Below are 18,812 nucleotides of genomic sequence, written 5' to 3'. Positions count from 1 at the left end.
TAAATTCTCAATAAATGACAACGGTTTCATTCCTTAATCTCAAGTAGGAGCGGAGGAATGAATTTTCGAACGCGCGGAGAAATCCCGAATGGTTCTCCGGCGTCGAGTGAGTCCGGAGGGGCTCCCCTGATTGGAAGATTCATTTCGCCCCCCCCCCCCCCTAATTGTGAAGAAGGAATGAAAGCAACAGCTATCGATCGAGAATTATATTCACAATAAATGACAGCGGTATCATTCCCTAATCTCTATTAGGAGAGGAGGAATGAATTTTCAAAGCGCACAGTAACTCCGGACAAGTTCTTGTCATTCAAAAATTAATTTTTCCCCTCCCTAATTGAGATGAAGCAATGAAACCAAAGCCTACCGATCGAGAATTGTATTTTTAATAAATGACATTTTGAAAATTGATTCCTGATCTCCTAATACAGATTAAGGAATGAAACCGCTGTCATTCATTGAGAATATAATTCTCCATCGATAGATATTGCTTTTATTCCTTCATCGCAATTAGAGGAGGAGAAATGAATTTTCCAATCGGGGGAGCCCTTCCGGAGAGCCGCTCGGGGTTACTCCGCGCTTTTGAAAATTCATTCCTCCGCTCCTACTTGAGATTAAGGAATGAAACCACTGGCATTTATTGAAAATATAATTCTCGATCGATCAGCATCGATTTTATTCCTTCATCTCAATTAGAGGGGGGAGAAATCGATTTTTTAATGGAGCGAACTTGTCCGCAGTCACTCCGTGCTTCGAAAATGTATTTCTCCTGTCCTAATTGAGGTTTAGAAATGGATCCGCTGTCAATTCATTAAGAATTCAATTCTCAATCGATTGGCGTTCGTTCCATCTCTCCATCTCAATTAGGGGAGGAAAAATTGATTTTCATATTGAGGGCATAATTCCAGGGTCAGTTGGCGTTTAAAACCGGAAGGTTTCCCTCAACGTCGTTGGGATACTCATCACGGCTTGTTCAGCCCTGCGATTCCCACATAGGCGCTTTCCCCCACTCTACGCCGTTATCGACACGCCACCGCTACGAAATTTTGCGGTTGAAGCTTCTCGATAAGCGCTGGCAATCTCCCCTATAATCTCTGGTTCTATGTGTTATTTATGTCTAAAATAGTATATATCGTCATCAAGCCGAAAAAGACTTTTCTGGCGAATGTGAGTTTGCAACCCTAGCTGAAGGCGAAAGCTGTAATCGTATGAGGTAGAAAAGTTTCGTAACGTCCGTGAAGGCGTTGCATTACGGCCGGAATGACAAAAAATGAGTTTTTTTCGCTATACAAAGTTTTCCACTTCAATTGATTAGATCTTGCGTAATTCAACGAGTTTATTTCAGAATTTTTTAGTGGCAAGGCCTTTGGATATGATTGAAGAAAAAAAAATAACATCGTTTTAGATCGAAAATTTTCTAAATTTTTTGAAGATGATGGTCATTTTTATGGCACACGTAATTTTCTTAACAACTAGGTGGCTTCATTATAAGTGGCGTGTCAATCATCAAGTGAATCAGAGGGTTGTTGGTCGCTGGCTGCGCTCGCTCCCGAATGTGGGTGCATTGATAGCGATGAGTTGAAGTGCGTGTGAACCATTGAGCGGGTCGCAACAACTTCCCGATTCTTCTATCATAATTCTTTTTCTTTGTAGAAAATTCAACTGATATATATAAGAAGGAAGAGAATAAATCTAAAATCCCGATACTAAATCAAATAGACATGTAAGCTATCGACAAATTGAGCGAATTAGAAATAAATGTCGACTTTTCGAGGATGAGGAATCAATTTTTAAGTCGCAAAATTCATCGTAAGCTACATGCTTATTTACTGTCGCGATTCTAGATTTTTTTTCTTCTTATATACAGGGTGACAAATGGGAATAGGTGAAAATTAAACTATCATAGTTTTGTTGATTGATGTAGGAAAGGAAGGATCATCATGTCTGTAGATACAACAGACTTTGCAAATTTATTTGCAATTAGTTAGAATTGCATTTCATTTTTTTTTTAAATAAAAATTCACACGGTGAAAGACTTAATCAAACACATTCGAGGGCATATGACTAATGGTAAATATTTTCTAAGTGTCCTCCATCAGAATTTGCGCAATAGTCAAGGCGTTTCTGATGAAAACTATGGAAGACTTTAATTTTAGCTTGAGAAATATTAGAAACACCCTTATGGATAGCGCTTATCAGAGCCTCTTTTGCCTGAGGATTGTCCGCGTAACAGAAGTCTTTGAGATAACCCCACAAGCAGAAATCACACGGGTTCAAATCCGGTAAGTATAGTGGCCATTCCATCCCTGCTCGGGCGAAGTAAGGATACCCTAAGCCGATGACGCGGTCACCATATACTTTCTGCAATGCAGCGAACACATCATTAGTTCGATGAGGTGTTGTACCGTCTTGCATTAAATAGAAATCCTTCACCAATCCTTTTTTCTTAGTGAATGGGAAAAATTTGGTTTCCAACATCTCTCGGTAACTCTCCCCTGTAATGGTCTCTTGCAAGATTTCCACATGTATTTGTTTGATCGACAGAGCTGCCGAAACTGTAACTGTAGTAGGGTGGAGCGGTTCTACTACTGATGAATGTGGATTTTCACTCCCCCAAAATCAATAATTTTGTTTTTACGTAGTCATTAAGGTAGAAACGAGCTTCATCCGTGAAAATAATTCAATTGGCTTCGATTTAAGTATTTTCAAACATTTGTGACCCGCTCAACGGGTCACACCCATTTCAACGCATTGCTATCAATGCACGCACATTCGGGAATGAGCGCAGCAAGCGACCAACAACCCCGTAATTCATTTAATAATTAAAATGCCACTTAAAAAGACGCCACCTAGTTCATTTATATATAAAAAAATATTGAGAAAAATCTCAAAGAAATGAAGAATCTTTACTCACGACAATTTATTGGAGTTGAACTCATTAAACATTTATTTTACATCGAAACTCAAAACATGAATGAACTTTCGATATCCTGATGCTATTCTAAAAACTCTGTTAACGGCCCTTCATTTGATCCAAAATAGGGCTAGGTATAAATGACGTGAATAGACTCAGATATGGCCTCGATCCCATCATTGGTTCGTGAGTAGTCATCGACTAAAAGTTTTTCTGAAATCTTCTTTCGCCATGTTGTTCTAGAAAAACTGGAGAACCACTGGATCGATTTATTCTAGAATCTGATCAGATGACGTTGGAACTGTATGACGCTGCACGGAATCTGATTGGATGCTGAATCTAAGCGTCATAAGTAATTTGATCAGATGTAAGTGACGTGAAAACGCTTCGATTATGTAGTATATGATCTCGATCGCAACATTGGTTCAGGAGGAATCTAAAACTAAAAGTTTTTCCGAAATTTTTTTTTTCATGTTTTTCTGGAAAAAGTGGAGAACCACTGGATCGATTTACACCAGAATCTAATCAGGTCTAAGTTTCGTGCAGACGTTTCGATTGCATCATGAATGACCTCGATCGCATCATTGGTCTATGGTCTACAAATCAATGGTCTATAAACATTCTGGAGACCTTGAAAGGTGAAGATACTACGAAAAATCGATTTTTGATTTTGGAGGTGATTGCAATAACTTCCCTATTTCGGGAAGTTAAAAAAAGTTGACGAAATATCTTTTTTTACATGTATTGCCCCATGTGTTTTACGGCTATTTTTTGTATTTTTTTGGATAGATAGACAAACCAAAAGAAAATTCAACAAAATTTTTATGAAAATTAAAATTCTAATGAAAGTCTCAATTTGGCCTCGCAGGCCCCTATTATTAAAGTAACTTATTCCGAGTTTCTAAATTATTATTTTGCAAAAGAACAATATCTTCCAATCAAACGTTCGTATTTAACATCAGGAATCATACTCAAATGATTATGAAAAATGGAAATCGTCTAGTATTCCCCTCTGAGCGCAAGTAAAGTGGGGGATATATTTTTGAAAACAGAGCAGTTGTTGTAAAAAACGTTTTTTTCGCAAAAAGTGCCATATCATTGTTGTATCGTTGATTTTCACATGGAAACATTTCTTTAAAATGGGGTCGTGTAGCTCTGTCTATCCCACTAGATAAAACCGAAATTTAATTCTCTATTTTAGAAGGCAAACATTTTGAGGATCAGATTTTTTCAAAACAAAATGTTTTTTTTAAATTAAAAAATAACATTTCTACAGATCCATTCGGAAGCTTACTATCAATGGAATCCAATGATAGAACTAAAAAATGAAAAAGACAAATAACGCATTTGTGATGTCCTGGCTTTGAATTTTATAGATGGCACTATTAATCGAGCATTTTTATCCGCGAAATTCGAAATATCATTTGAAAATGGATCTGAATATTCTCTAAAATTTTAGAAAGTGAAGAAAACGTCCAACTAGAGGACAATGAACAAGGGATGGAAAATAATTCCACAAACGTGAGAAAAACCATTGCCGGAAATCATAAATTTCAATACTTGAGTCTGTTTGTCAATTTTATAACTCTCCAAAATTCGTCACAAAAACACTTTCCTCGAAAATCCAAAATTTAGAGAGGGAAATAAACTCGATGGTCACGGTCGTAAAATTATAAACCCTCAGTTTCGAAACATTTGGAAAGGCTTTCGGTTTCACGTGGTCCGCACATGTTTTTTCTTCCTTTGTTCATTGTATTGCTAGCTCAAGGGGCCTGAGAACCTTCACGACGAAAACATGACGTCACACGCTCCCCTTCTTTCCTATTAGATTCCCCTTTTTCCTTTTTCCCTCCCTCATTTTCTCCTAGGAGTTATCCCTCTTCCCTTCCCACGCGCAAGGTTTGCGCGCGCAACTGAAAATCTAGCGGGGGTGTAGGACCCAACCCTTAGATGTTAAGATAAGTATAAGTCAGTCCCATCGTGGCTGTTGTTTCGACAACTTTTCGGCGCTTCTCTCTTCAATTAGCTTTTCTTTGAAGTTCTCTTTAGAGTTTTACTTAGTTTACCGAGTTTTTGTATTTCAAGTTTTTCCAAAGTTTTCGAGTCAAGTTTTAAATAAAAGTATAAGTGTGCTCTCCTAAGCACTTGTCTTCAAATTTATTTCAACTGAAACCTTAAAATCAATTATCCGGAGAGAGAACGAGACAACTTCGATGGAGTTCTCATTAGAGGTTTAACGGCTAACGAATCTACATTTTCAACTTTGGCGCTCAATTTTCCAAAAGGCGCCACTGTCCTCCTGGTAATATTGGTAGGACATAACACATTAAGTAACGGTCACGTGCCATCTGACAGAAAAGGGTCGGCCCCTTGCTTGTTTGGATGTATGAAGTGTTGGATGTGTATGTGCTCCTAAGGTATGATACAAGCAGGTAGGATGAAGCCAGAAAACAGGGGACAAGTTCGCCGGAGCGCCAGAAGCGGCGTTCCGGTCGACTTACGCTTCCCCTCACCTCCTTTAGTCTCCCACCACTGGCACTTTTTTTGCTGGAGGGAACGTTATGAAATTGATATTTTAAGTCAAAATAATTAGCTCCGTATGAAATTACATGTACAATGCGAAGAAAAATAAAAAAATGCAAATATATTCTTGGTTTTTCATGTACTATTTCTTTAATAGTCAATGGCCCGCTCACTCTTTCATTAATGGGGTGATTTTTATCTTATAATAGGTGAATTCTTTCTTTTTTTACTGAAAATAATTACCAAGATTGAGAGTGAAATCACTGCTCAATATAATAGCATTAAAAATACAATGAAAATGCATTTTTGTCCAATGTTGAACAATATTTATTTTTCGCGCGAAAATATCTCGCGAATGTTGTTTGTTTATGTCTGTTCCAAAACGTACTCCAATAGATCTGAACAGTCTGTGCGAGTTGATTCATGTAAAATGATTAAATCGTGTGCAATTATAAATTGCAAAGCATCTTCTAAGGATAATTATCGTTTTTTCTCCCTTCCCAGTGTGAAAAAAATTGAGAAGCGACGACAATGGCTGGAAAAAAGCGGTGATTTGCTATCGAGTGATCAAGTGTCAAAGAACGATTGTTATTTGTGTGAGGTGCGTAAGTGAATAGTTGGGACTTTTTTTTTCTTTTGTGGATCTTGAAACCCCTTGTACCTCATTTATTTCACCCCTCGTGACCATTATGACCCTCGTATCTTTTTCAAAACTTGTTCATAGAAGAAAACATTAAAAAACATAGTTCAAACTGGGATCCTCATTATCGTAATCCCATCCCTCCAAATTCTTCCCTATTAAGCTTCACTGAAGAGAAGAGGAATAATTAATAAAATGGACTTCTGATGTTAATTATTCTTCCTTCTAATTAGTATTTCAATCGTCTAGTCGACATGACTCTCAGTCAATCTTTATCGCTCGATCCCATAGAACTATTTGCTGAGAATCATATAGTTTTCATCTCAACATTTTTTAATCCTGTTCCTCTCGATTGAACACAAAATTTTATTTTCATCACGCTGTATCGGAGAAGTAACTTTCCGACACATTGTGATGAAAAATTTTGTTCGTAACTCGTGAAAAAAGTGGTTTTTGGCTCGTGAAATTATATCACTCACCTTCGGCTCGTGTTATAAACCTCCCACTCGCCAAAAACCACTTTTTTGCACTCGTTACGAAATATACTATTTCTCTCTCATGAAAAAAAAAAAAAAATTGATTTGACGGGGATTTGAACTCGCGACGCAAGTAAAATCGGCGTGTGGTGGGAGATCTAATCCGCGTGAGTGGAAGGGACGCAACAGCGCCGCGCGCGGCTTCCATTGGAACTTGTCCCCTGTTTCGGTGTCGGCGACATCAAAGCTTCACCATACCTCCCTGTATCATACCTTATGTGCTCCTACTCCTGTTTTACCGACACTAGTCGTTGCCTAGTTCATGCCTCGGGCACAAGGCGCAGCGAGTGGACCGTCTATTACTTGTTGCGTCACTTGGACGCCAACCGTTGCACTGTGTGATTTCGGAATAAAGTTAACATGCGTTTTCCATAATTAACTGTGTCTAATTACTTGTATTCTTCCCAAGAACCCTTCATGAAGAAATGACCAAATAGTCTAATTCGAAGAGTTCATTTTTTCATGATTTATTCAGTATCTAAAAAATGGATATCCAATTTTGTTCTTTAGAGTCTAACGAAAATTGAAAAAAAAAATTCAGATCGGATGACAATTGTGGTCAAAGAAGGATTTTTAACACTGCTACTACGTTCAGCTCGTGCCGAAAAGTAAACGAAAAGTCTTTTTGTTTACTTGTTAACAAAAAAGGCACAGTTCGGCCATTTGCTGAACATAAACCTCACTGTTAAAAATATTGTTCGACACATGTGAGACGAGGATTTTTAGCTCGTGTGATTAGTTAGGCTTCGCTCGGGCCGCCAACTTCAGCCTCGTAAATATTCCGTCTCACTCATATCCAAATATACTATTTTGACAATGATGTAATGTTCAGAGAATGGCCAAACTGTGTCTTTTTCATTTACAAGTAAAGAAGGGACTTTTCGGCACGAGGTGAATGTAGCAGCAGTATCAAAAAAGTTTTTTTCGGCCTAATGACGAAATGTACTACTTCGATACATGTGAGACGGCAATTTTTCGATACCCCCGACGTCAAACCCAAAGGAGGGATACATGTTTTTGTCACTCAGGGCCGGTTTGTTCATGTTCCTTTTCCTGTAAAGGCCCGTTTTGCAAACGGAGCTTTAGCAAACGGTCCATTGAAATAACACATGGAGCCCTCTGGCGAAACGGATGATTGGGCAAACGAACCATTTGTTAAACGGGCCTTTAGAGCAAAAGGGACATGAACAAATCGGCCCTCAATGACCCAACTCGGCAAGGTCTTTGTCCAGACGAAACTACACAAAAAACGTGTCAAAAAAATAAATTTTTGTATTAGCAATGTTGAAAACACTCCGAGAAATCGAACTACGAAATCCTTTTTTTAAAAATTACTCTCTTTTAAAAAGTGCATAAAAAATGATTCAATGAACGTAACGAGATTGAATCGTAATTCCCTAGCAAGCAAAAAGGAAATGGATTGGTAGCATTGAAATTTCGTTCATACTTATGATCAGGGTTGGGCGTGTAAATTACGTTGGTAATTTACACCGTTTTTTGCCGACGTAATTTACGTAAATTACCTCGATGGGTTTTTTACATTTTTTACATTACTTTGAAAAGCTTGCAATTTTCGGTTACTAGAATGTTTGATTTTATTCAGATTGACGAAGACGCAGTATTGGACACGTATCATAAAAAATAGTGGTAATGTGGTATAAAGACCCTCTCAGCAAGGTCACAGTTCCTTCCAGTTGTTTTTGTCAATAGTTCGTTATACTTTTTTCTTCTGTTATTAGTTTATATGTTGTTTTTAACCCTTCTTGACCACTTCTACTGTCAGAAAATTAATAAATCGAGAGCACGAGGTTCCAGGAAGGATTAGCTCACTTGTGCCGAGATGACGACCGATCCCTTTTTTTTATTCCTATGCTAATTGTGTAAAGCTACAGTTTTTTTGTTTTTGTTGATGTGACGTATTGAGATCGATCAATATGTCGATTTAGAAAATAATTATATAATATAATAGTATAATGCTGGATGGTGGGATCGAGAAATAGGATTTCTCTTTCCTGTCATTCAGACACTGGTCAGCAATCCCACGGTGTCATTTGGTTAGTGAAGAAAACCGTGAGACTACTTGGTTCAGCAAACTGGGGGCTTTGCGAAGTTTTGAGGACTCTTTTAGAGTCAGAGTACGATGAGGAGCCGAGTCGAGCGGACCTCTAGCTCAGGCCTTCAGCCAACAAACCGAGTCGAAGTCCCTAGTCGAGCCGTAACATCGCGTTATACCAACCCATAGTTAAAACAGTCGTGTATTGTAAACCATTAGCAAATATACCATCCTTTTACCGACTAAATACGCGAGTGTTTATTCCGAACTTCACAATAATATCCTTGATACCTGTCCCAACATCCCCACGAATGAGCGAATCCCCCATGGAGTTAGCTGAGGATTAAGTGACCACACCAAAAGGATTACAGTGTAGGAATACGTGAAGAAAGGTGTAGTGTAAAGGAGATTCCACGCACTGACGGTGATAGCTGAAGGAAAAGGACTACCATTCACTGAGTTTTACTTCCGGGATCTAATTCATAACGTCACATTGGCGCCCGACTAGTTTGGCACTCATTCAGGGAATCGAGTGCAACCACGAGGAAATTTTATGTGATGATTCCAGAGTTGAAGGGATACAGTGAAGAATTCAGTGGTATACGCGTTTACTGAGAAGAGCCGACGGTGAAAGGGCAGACGACCCAATTCAGTCTCTTGCTTCAACCTCATCCGATACGGTTGAGTGTCAAGCATTTCACATTTGTGAAAAAGAAAGAGAAAGAGAGGAAGGGAGAACCCCCAAAAAGTAAATTTCGAAAAGCAGAGACAACTCGCCAAATCGAAAAGCGGAGACAACTCGCCAAATCTAAAAGCAGAGACAACTCGCCAAATCGAAAAGCAGAGACAACTCGCCAAATCTAAAAGCAGAGACAACTCGATAAAACGGATAGCAGAGACAACTAGCAGAGAACCGCTAGCGGAGACAACTACCAAAGACAACTCGCTAAATCGGGTAGCAGAGACAACTAGCAGAGAAGCAACGCGCAGAGACAACGAACGAGATCCAGGACGAGAAGATGCACATTTGGCTTCTGTTAGCCGTCTTTGAGTCTGCGTAAGTACCAAAAAGTCTCAAAATTCCTCCTACCCGTTCAACGCGATCCTTGAGCAGTTGGACTCGTCGACGCGACCGACGGAATAGTGACTCGAGACCGTACCTCTCACGACTAGAATTAGTTAGAATAGACATGGACGGGGTATCAAACGGGGCAACGACAGGAGTGCCGACGGAACCGGTAAACTGCGAAGCATCAGCGACTAAACTATCAGTTGCATCATGCACGGCAAATACAACCATAACATTTACAACTTTACATTCCAGAATGAGCACAAGTTCGGTCGCGCCCACGTCAATTAGTATTTCCCAACCGTTCGCATTTATCCCCCCAACACCGAGAATTTTCACGGGATTCAATAGACCGGATCTAGGATTAGGGCAACCGGCCTCTGCGTACCGATTTAATAGACCAGATTTGGGGCTGGGACCATACAATTCGACGTTGGCCAGAAATTACGCGACGGGAAGACATTGATATGGGTTACGGACTCGGTAGGCCGGAAATGGGACTCAGAAGCCCAATGTCGGACATAACCGTGAGATTTGGAGGAACAAATTTCGGCCTGGGAAGATTCAGTGCGGCTTCAGGAATAAATGTTGAGAGTGTAAACTCAAATGACAATCCTGGGAGTACGAACACAGGACCACAGGTTAATCCAGGTCTTGCAGGACAAAATTACGGGTTACCAATGGGTTATAACCCATGGACAGATTACTCCTATGGGGAGGATCAGAAAGTGAGGAACGCAATTAGGCCGCTGCTAAAGTATGAAGTTGGCGACGACGTAGAAAGGTTCATTACGAGCCTAAATATGTCACGCAGACTCTTGAGACCGCGAGACGAATTAAATTTTTTGCACCAATGCTTGCCGAAATTTGGCCCAAAAGTAAGATTTGCAGTAGAAAGTGCGTTAACCAGCATTAATTCACTCGATGATCTCGTTCTGAAACTTCGCCTGTCGTTCGGTACGAGGGAAAACCCGCGTCAAATTCTTGCAAAAATGTCACGCCTCTATCAACAATACGGGGAGTCAGTGACGGACTATGAAGCGCGATTCCGGGCCCTTTAATTAAAAGCGCAGAGTCGACTCCACACGGACCCGATGGCAGATTACGGAATTAACATCCACGGAATTAAATTAAATATGAGAGAAGCTTTTCTTGCGGGACTCAGAAGAGACATTAAAAACATTATGTTTTCTCTGACACCCGCCTCTTTCGATGAAGCCATTGGAATAGCCGTGACGATCGAGTCTGAGCTTAAAGAAACTGAAGAATTCGAACACCTTCGAAAATTGCACGCTAAAATAAAGCAATCTCAAGGGCAGGGAAAAATTCGAAGGGTCGAATCAATCGATGACGACGCCCTTGAGGCTGATTTGAGAGAAATGAGCATTAAGGCCACGAATTTAGCAAAAGCCGACGGACAGAAACGCGGCTCTGGCACCGCCAAAGGCAAACCAGAGTACAATGCGATAAGCGAGGAAAGAAACCGAGCACCAATGATAACGGCTGCTATCGGTGTGCTAAACCCGGACACTTTGCACGGGATTGCAGAACCCCAGCTCATCAAATAAAAAAACAAGCCCCAAGAAACGCGAATTCTAGTGAAACCAAGGGAGAGGGACAACACACAGAACGGACTTCTGTCGCCGGCCCCTCTCAAAATTTAAACTAGAAGTGAGTCCGGAGAAACTGCGCGATCCAGGACTCGGGGACATGGGCGAGTCAAGCGCGCAGAACACAATATATAAGACAGCCCATGTAAATTTCCGCGTAATGGATGTACCCCCCACTCAAATTCATTCAAAAGTTAATAAAATGAGAGGGGGGAGAGGTAAATTCTTTGTAGATACGGGGGCTGACGTAAATCTCGTAAGGTTAGATAAACTCAGCCCAAAGGTAATAATAAATCGCGAAGAAATAATAATAATTAAAAGGGTTACACCGGGGAGATTGAAGACAGTAGGATACGTAACTCTGGACGTAGAGGGGGTCGAGGACAAGTTCCATGTCGTCGACTCGAGTTTTTCGCTGATAGAAGATGGGATGCTGGGCAGACCATTTCTAAAAAGTAGGGCAGTCAAAATTGACTATGGGGAAGACACTTTGACTATAGGGACAGGGGTACACACGTTTATAAATACGGAGTCAATTCCTCTTCCGCCTAGAACAGTCAAGCTCATATACATCAGAGTAAGTAAATTCGACACAGAGGTTGATTACCTCCCGCGAAGGGACATCAAATCAGGGGTGTACTTCGGGAACGCGATAGTGAAGCCTAAACAAGGTGTAGCTTTTTTGTATGTCTTCAATACCCGGGAAACCGAAGAGCGATTTAAAATTCCATTCGTTGACCTAGAAGAAGTCGTGTCAATCGCGACTGAAGCGGAAATTAAGGCATTTGGTGAAACAGAGGTTTCGAATGATCGAAAGAAGGAAAATAGAGCAGATAAAATTATTGAAATACTTAGATTGGAGGGTCTCGATGAGGAAGAGCAGGGAGAAGCGAAAAATTTGGTTAAATATAACCCTTGGGTATATAAGCTTGACGAAGAAAAATTAAAAGAGGCAAAAATCCCAGGGTATAAAATTAAATTGAAGGACGATGAGCCTGTCACGGTTAGACAATTTCGCCTGCCCTTCCATATCAGAGATAAATCCAACCAAGAAATAGATACCATGCTAAAAGCCGGTATCATTGAACCCTCTGATTCACCATACAATTCTCCCGCGTGGATGGTTCCGAAAAAACCAGGCCCCGACGGAGAAAAGCGATGGCGCATGGTCGTTGACTTTCGTAGACTGAACGAAAAAAAGGTCGCGGACGCGTACCCTTTGCCGAATATAACGGACATCCTCGATCAATTAGGGGGAATGCAGTATTTCTCAACATTCGATCTAGTGTCAGGGTTCCATCAAATCCCGTTAGCGCCTGAAAGTCGCCCCAAAACCGCGTTATCAACCCCAAGGGGGAACTTTCACTACACTAGAATCCCAACCAATGGGAATTGCAAACGGCCCACCAGCCTTTCAAAGGGCAATGGACATCGTTCTGTCAGGATTACAGGGTGCAGGTTTATTTGTGTATATGGATGACATTGTAGTCTATGGGAAAACCCTCGAAGATCACAGGAAAAAATACAAATTCTTTGTAGACAGACTCCATAAGGTACAAATAAGCCTGCAGCCCTCTAAATGCGAATTTTTGAGAGAAAAGGTGACGTTCTTAGGCCATTGCATAAGCGAAGAAGGAATAAGGCCCAACTCCAAAACGATTGATCCAATTTTTAAATACCCAACGCCGAAAGATAAGAAAGGTATTAGACAGTTTAGCGGATTAGCGGGATACTATCGCAAATTTATCGAAAATTTTGCGGTGAAAGCGCGCCCACTCACAAAACTGTTAAAAGAGGATACTTCTTTCGTAAGGGGAGAAGAACAGGGAAAAACTCATTTAATTCAATAACGCGAGAGATAACGTCATATCCAATCTTGAGACACCCGGATTTCTCTCAGCCGTTCGTCGTTACAACCGACGCATCGGATTACGCGGTCGGAGCGATCCTTAGCCAGGGAAAAATAGGCGAAGACTTGCCCATAAGCTATGCGTCACGAGTGATGACGCAACCTGAACGAAACTACACAACAACGAAGAAGGAACTTCTCGCAATTATTTTTGGCGATAAGACAATTTCGGCCGTATATTTATGGGAGAAAATTTACACTGGTAACTGACCATCAGCCACTCGTGTGGCTGAGGTCCACCAAAGTTCCGGGGGCCCAATTACGTCGCTGGGCGAACGAATTAGAAGAGTATGACGATGACATTAAATACAAACCGGGAAAATTAAATCTCGACGCGGACGCGCTATCTCGAAACCCGATACCTGATGAGGCTAATGAAATCACTCGAGAGCAAAACGTCGCCGTAACCGGCAAGATAAATCCACAGAGAAAGAAGGCGGAAATTGGAGACGCGATATGGTATGTCATCAAGCGGCGAAAGCATAGGCCCGTACGTGGTCGAAATGATGTGGCCCGATAACAAGGTCCAAGTCATGCGAGGCACGAGACCGGACATTGTAAGGGAAAAATGCATCATAACGGTAAACGATCCTCCGCCGGATTGGGACCCTACTAAATTAACAGTAGGCTTAACAAACGATTATCCAGAAATGGACGTCGGCGATTTGGTATGGTACAAGAATGTCTTGTAATGGACCCGAGCGGTTGGGTTCAATTAGGGATGAATTACACGAGGGTAGATAATAGAAATAATTATTTTATTGGGAATTGGTTTTTTAATCGTTAATTTAAAAGTTATTGAATAAATAAAACTCGGTTTGATACTGAATGTATCAAGCGAGTATAAAGTATAAAGAAGGTAATCAACGAATTGACAAGTAACTGGCCCCGAGACAACGATTACACGAGTTTTTATCACCTCATGCAATACGATTGCATCAGGTCATTGTTCTTCGTCGCACACCCGCAAGGCATCGGGTGACGTCTTCCCGGTGTACGCGAAGGCCAGTCGTCGGGGCGCAAAGTGCTGACGCTGCACCCCAGTTATCTGTATTCGACGTTAACTCGTGAAGTTTTATTCACGAGTTTTTAATGTTATTTTATATTTCTTCATTCCACTGTTTGTTTCGAATAACTTGTGCCACTTTCGTCATTTCATGTTATTCGAATAAGCAGTTGAATTTTGAGAAGTTATTTGGGGCATAACAGTCTCACCATACCAAACAGTGGGACCACACGTAATAACTGCTATGATATCCCCCGACGTGATAAAAATAAAAAGGGGAAACACCAACACACATGTGCCCAAATGCCGAGTAGTGTCGGTAACCCAGGAACCGCAAGAGGCAGCGGTGACCAAAAGAACACCCCTGCAAATACCCAAAAGAAACGGGATAACACCAACAACTTCTACCGAAAGAAGAGACGTCATCCTTCAAAACAATCCTCAGGATAACCCTAATGACAATGTAGAGGTTCAGGAGAAATCGAAAAGAAAGCGAGGACGGCCCCGAAAAATTCCAGTCGAGCAAGGACAGCCCCAAAAAATCCTCGCTGAGAAAAGGAAGCGAGGACGTCCACGAAAAATTCCTCTCGAAGAAATAACTACAGAGGAGGAAGAAAATATCCCTAAAAGACAAAAAAGAAACACACAGCCACGGCTACCCTATGAGACACATTCTGGAGACGAAACTTCCGAGTCCGGAAGTGAAGCCGGAAGTGTGTTCGACCCCACCGAAGACCCACTACACTCATCGGACGAAGAGGAAATGGTCCAAGGGAGCCCAGCAGCAACACCAGGATCAGCTGATGCAGGCAATGACCCAGTGCATTACAGCGAAGAGGAAACCGGCACAGAGGAAAGAAAGAAAGAAACCGATGAAAGTGGCCAACACGGAGAACCACTGGATGACATCAACTTCGATGTATGGGAGCCACCGACGGACGCTGATAGCAGCGAGGGAGAAAACTTCTTCCCCCCCAACGAAGATCCACCAGAGTATCAGTTTTCAGAAGAGGAAGGCGATGAAAATGTTGAATACTCCCAAATACATTTAACGGAAGTGAAGGAGAATTTTGCATTTTTTCTTCCAGCAACTGGAGAATTGGACAACGCCTGCCTCAGAGTATTAGTCGAGAAAGACTGGGTACAACGGGAACAGCTGACTTCTCAGGTTCATCAAAATGGAGAGGTCATTGAGCTCGAAAAAGCCGGAAGAATCGGATTTGGACTCGTCATCAAGGACGATTCAGAAGCGGAAGTCCTGGAAGAAAATACTAGAAGAACCCTCAAAACTTTCCTCGAATTAGTAATCACCGAAAAACTGCCAAAAATAAGGATGACCCACGACTCCGACTCATTAACAGAGAGATCGAGGAAAGCCATCAGAACACGGCTAAAAGAAAGATTAAGAGGAACCAACACAAGAGTAGTACTATGCGCACGATTACTCGAAGTACCGGTAGAGGAAGATCGGATTTCAATTGTGGAGGAGAAACATACATCAGCGATAGGAGGACACAAGGGCATAACAAAGACCTTGTACGCAGTGGGACTTCAATATTATTGGAAAAATATGGCACAAACAGTCAGAGATTATGTGAATTTCTGTCAGATATGCCAACGAAAAAAACTGACAAGGGAAAAAGCTCGCCATCCGATGATCATCACCGACACACCGGTAGATGCGTTTGAGAAGGTATCCATGGATATTTATGAGCCTTCAGGGAGAAGCAACAGGGGATATGCATATTTATTGACCATGCAGGACTGCCTGACTAAATATGCCCTTGCCGTACCGCTGAGAACGGAGAGAGCGGAAGACGTAGCGCGCGCCCTTACACGCAGACTAATATGCACTTTCGGCGCACCCCAAGCAATCTTATCGGACAGAGGTGCGAATTTCACGAGTAGAATCACGGCCAAATTTTGTAAATTATTTCGGATTCGCCAATGCTTGACAACCGCGTACCACCTTCAATCTAACGGATCTCTCGAGCGCAGTCACCACGTCTTGACTGAATTCCTAAAAACTCAGATCGGAGATAGTGGAGATTGGGATAAATGGACAGATATGGCGACGTTCGCATATAATAGTAGCATTCACGAAAGCACGGTTTATCCGCTTCACGAGTGAGTTTTTGGGCTAAAAACGCGGATACCATCAGCGAGATCACTCGAGGGAATAGGGGGTAAACCATATCGAGCACTATTCCAAGATTTAACGGAAGGGTTGAGGAGAGTTTGCGATAAAGCTCGAGTAAATTTAATAAAATCGAAAGAAAAGTCAAAGAAATATTATGACAAAAAAGTGAAAGAAATACCTTTCGAAACAGGAGAGGATGTTTGGCTCTGTAAAGAATCAAAGACGGGAAAAAAGGACGATGATTGGAAAGGGCCATATCGTATCATCGAAATCCTCGAAAATAATAATGTAAAAATCCAGACGGAGAGACGGCTGAAAATAGTACACGGCGACAAACTGAAGAAAGCCCGACTCCGGAAGGCAGTATGTCCGCCAGAAAATCAGGACTAATTTTATAATTGCCCAGGGACCGCGAAAAGGGGAGAAAAAAAAACACAACTTTTTATCCCTTCTCAATCTTTATATTTTCTCTTAGTCTAAGTATGAAAAATTGAAGGTACAAAAGAGAGAAATCCGTTGAGAAGGAAAGTTGACACCTTTCTTTCGTGGTGACACACGATCCGCCATCGTTGAGGTCAGCGAAACGGGCCCTAGACAGAAAAACAGGAGGTTATACTCAAGTATAACTCTCAATGTTTTTCAAAGAATACCGAGAGGGTACAAGTATGGCGTTTCCTTTATTATTGGAAAATAATAAATGAAGAGACGAGCTTACCTAAACATCCCCATGTACCCACTCGAAGTATTCATACCGGTCGTGATCATCGATGATCTCATCCCCGAGGGTAGGATCCCCAGTAAGATACCTCAAATATTCGAGGGGATCGTCTCCATATTGGAACATACGAGGAGCCTAGAAAACATTTTTTTTTGCTCCCATTAGCAACTATTGGAGTTGAAGTACAGCACAATGAAAGAGGCAGGAAGCCCTTATCTTTGTTTTGACTGCACGAGAGTCACTAGTTTCGAATTCCGACGCGAGGCCGTCACCAAGGCAACAAACGCGACTTACGGCAGAATAGTAGGGGGACCACTCAACACCGTGCGAGAGCGATATTAGACGGAGGCGATAGCGACAAGCACCGTCCCGTCTCCCTCTCCCGCGCGCCAACGAGAAGGAGGAACCGACTAAGCGCGCGGGAATACGAAACAGCTGAGCATAGGAGCGACATAGTTAAATTTAAAAAAGCGAGATCTTTTATTATTCTCGCGATAAGCTCTTATTTTCGATCGATTCCTTAGGAACATAAAGAACTCGACCGTAAATAAGAGGGGGAGAAATGAGGAGATAATAAAAGATAAAATAAGAAACAAAGAGGGAAAAATTTTTCTTTTCACAAGACACATTTTATGGTGTTTCAGGCTCACCTGGAGCCCAGAAATTCCAGGCGTAGGAATAACACGCATAACAGACGGCAATGGAATTCTGTCATCCAAGTACGCGGATTTGCGGATTTACTACACCGTGTGGAAAATGGTAACGTACGTCGACCTGACAGAATTCCTCAATAAAAGACAAATTTTCATAGACCATTGGTTCGGGATGAGAGAAGTATGTACCCAAATCGGAAACGATTGCAACTTTGGGGCACAATTGAGCCAGGCATTAAATCGAATTAATGCATTGAATGACATCCACAAACAAATGAGGGACCTAATATCGCAAAATAACGAGCGAAAGAAACGCGCAGTTCTGGGCTTCGTAGGGAAAATTAGTAAAATACTTTTCGGCACAATGGACGAGGTCGACGCTGAATATTACGACAAATGTATCGAACAGTTACAAAATACAAGTAGGGAAACATTAACACTCTTAGCGAACCAGACGCACATTATTCGGTCAGAATTCGAGACAATCCACTCAAAATTAAGGACGATAGACGAAACGATCGCTAGGCTAAAAGAGACGACCCGAAATTGGGTAAACGAAATAATTCGACAAATCGACATAATAAAGCGGAACGAAGAAATAGAGGTCGTGCTAGCGATATTCAGTACGCAATTGAGCGAATATGAGGTAGAAACCCAGATACTGATAAATGCAATATTGTTCGCAAAACGAGGCCAATTGCACTCATCAATCATGTCACCTCAGAACATTATGAACGCAGCGGTGGAGGTAACCAGGAATAATAGGGGTATCGAGTTTCCCACACCATTAGAAATTTCGCGGGTCACGGAATTACTCAAACTATCGGATCTAACCGCATATCTGCATAAGAAAAAGGTAGTTTTTGTACTGACAATACCCTCGGTCGAGCTAACAAGGTACACGGTATATAAGCATATAACCCTACCCGTTAGAATCGGCAACACGACTACACCCTTAATTACCTTCATAACACCCAGTCATCCCTACACCGCCATTTCGGAGCGAGCCAATACGTATTTTAAGTTGAGTAACGACGATGTCAG

The sequence above is a fragment of the Diachasma alloeum genome, unplaced genomic scaffold (genome assembly GCF_001412515.2).
Source record: "Diachasma alloeum isolate Michigan unplaced genomic scaffold, Dall2.0 Dall_scaffold_01283, whole genome shotgun sequence".
NCBI lineage: Eukaryota > Metazoa > Arthropoda > Insecta > Hymenoptera > Braconidae > Diachasma > Diachasma alloeum.
This window is presented reverse-complemented; position numbering follows the sequence as displayed.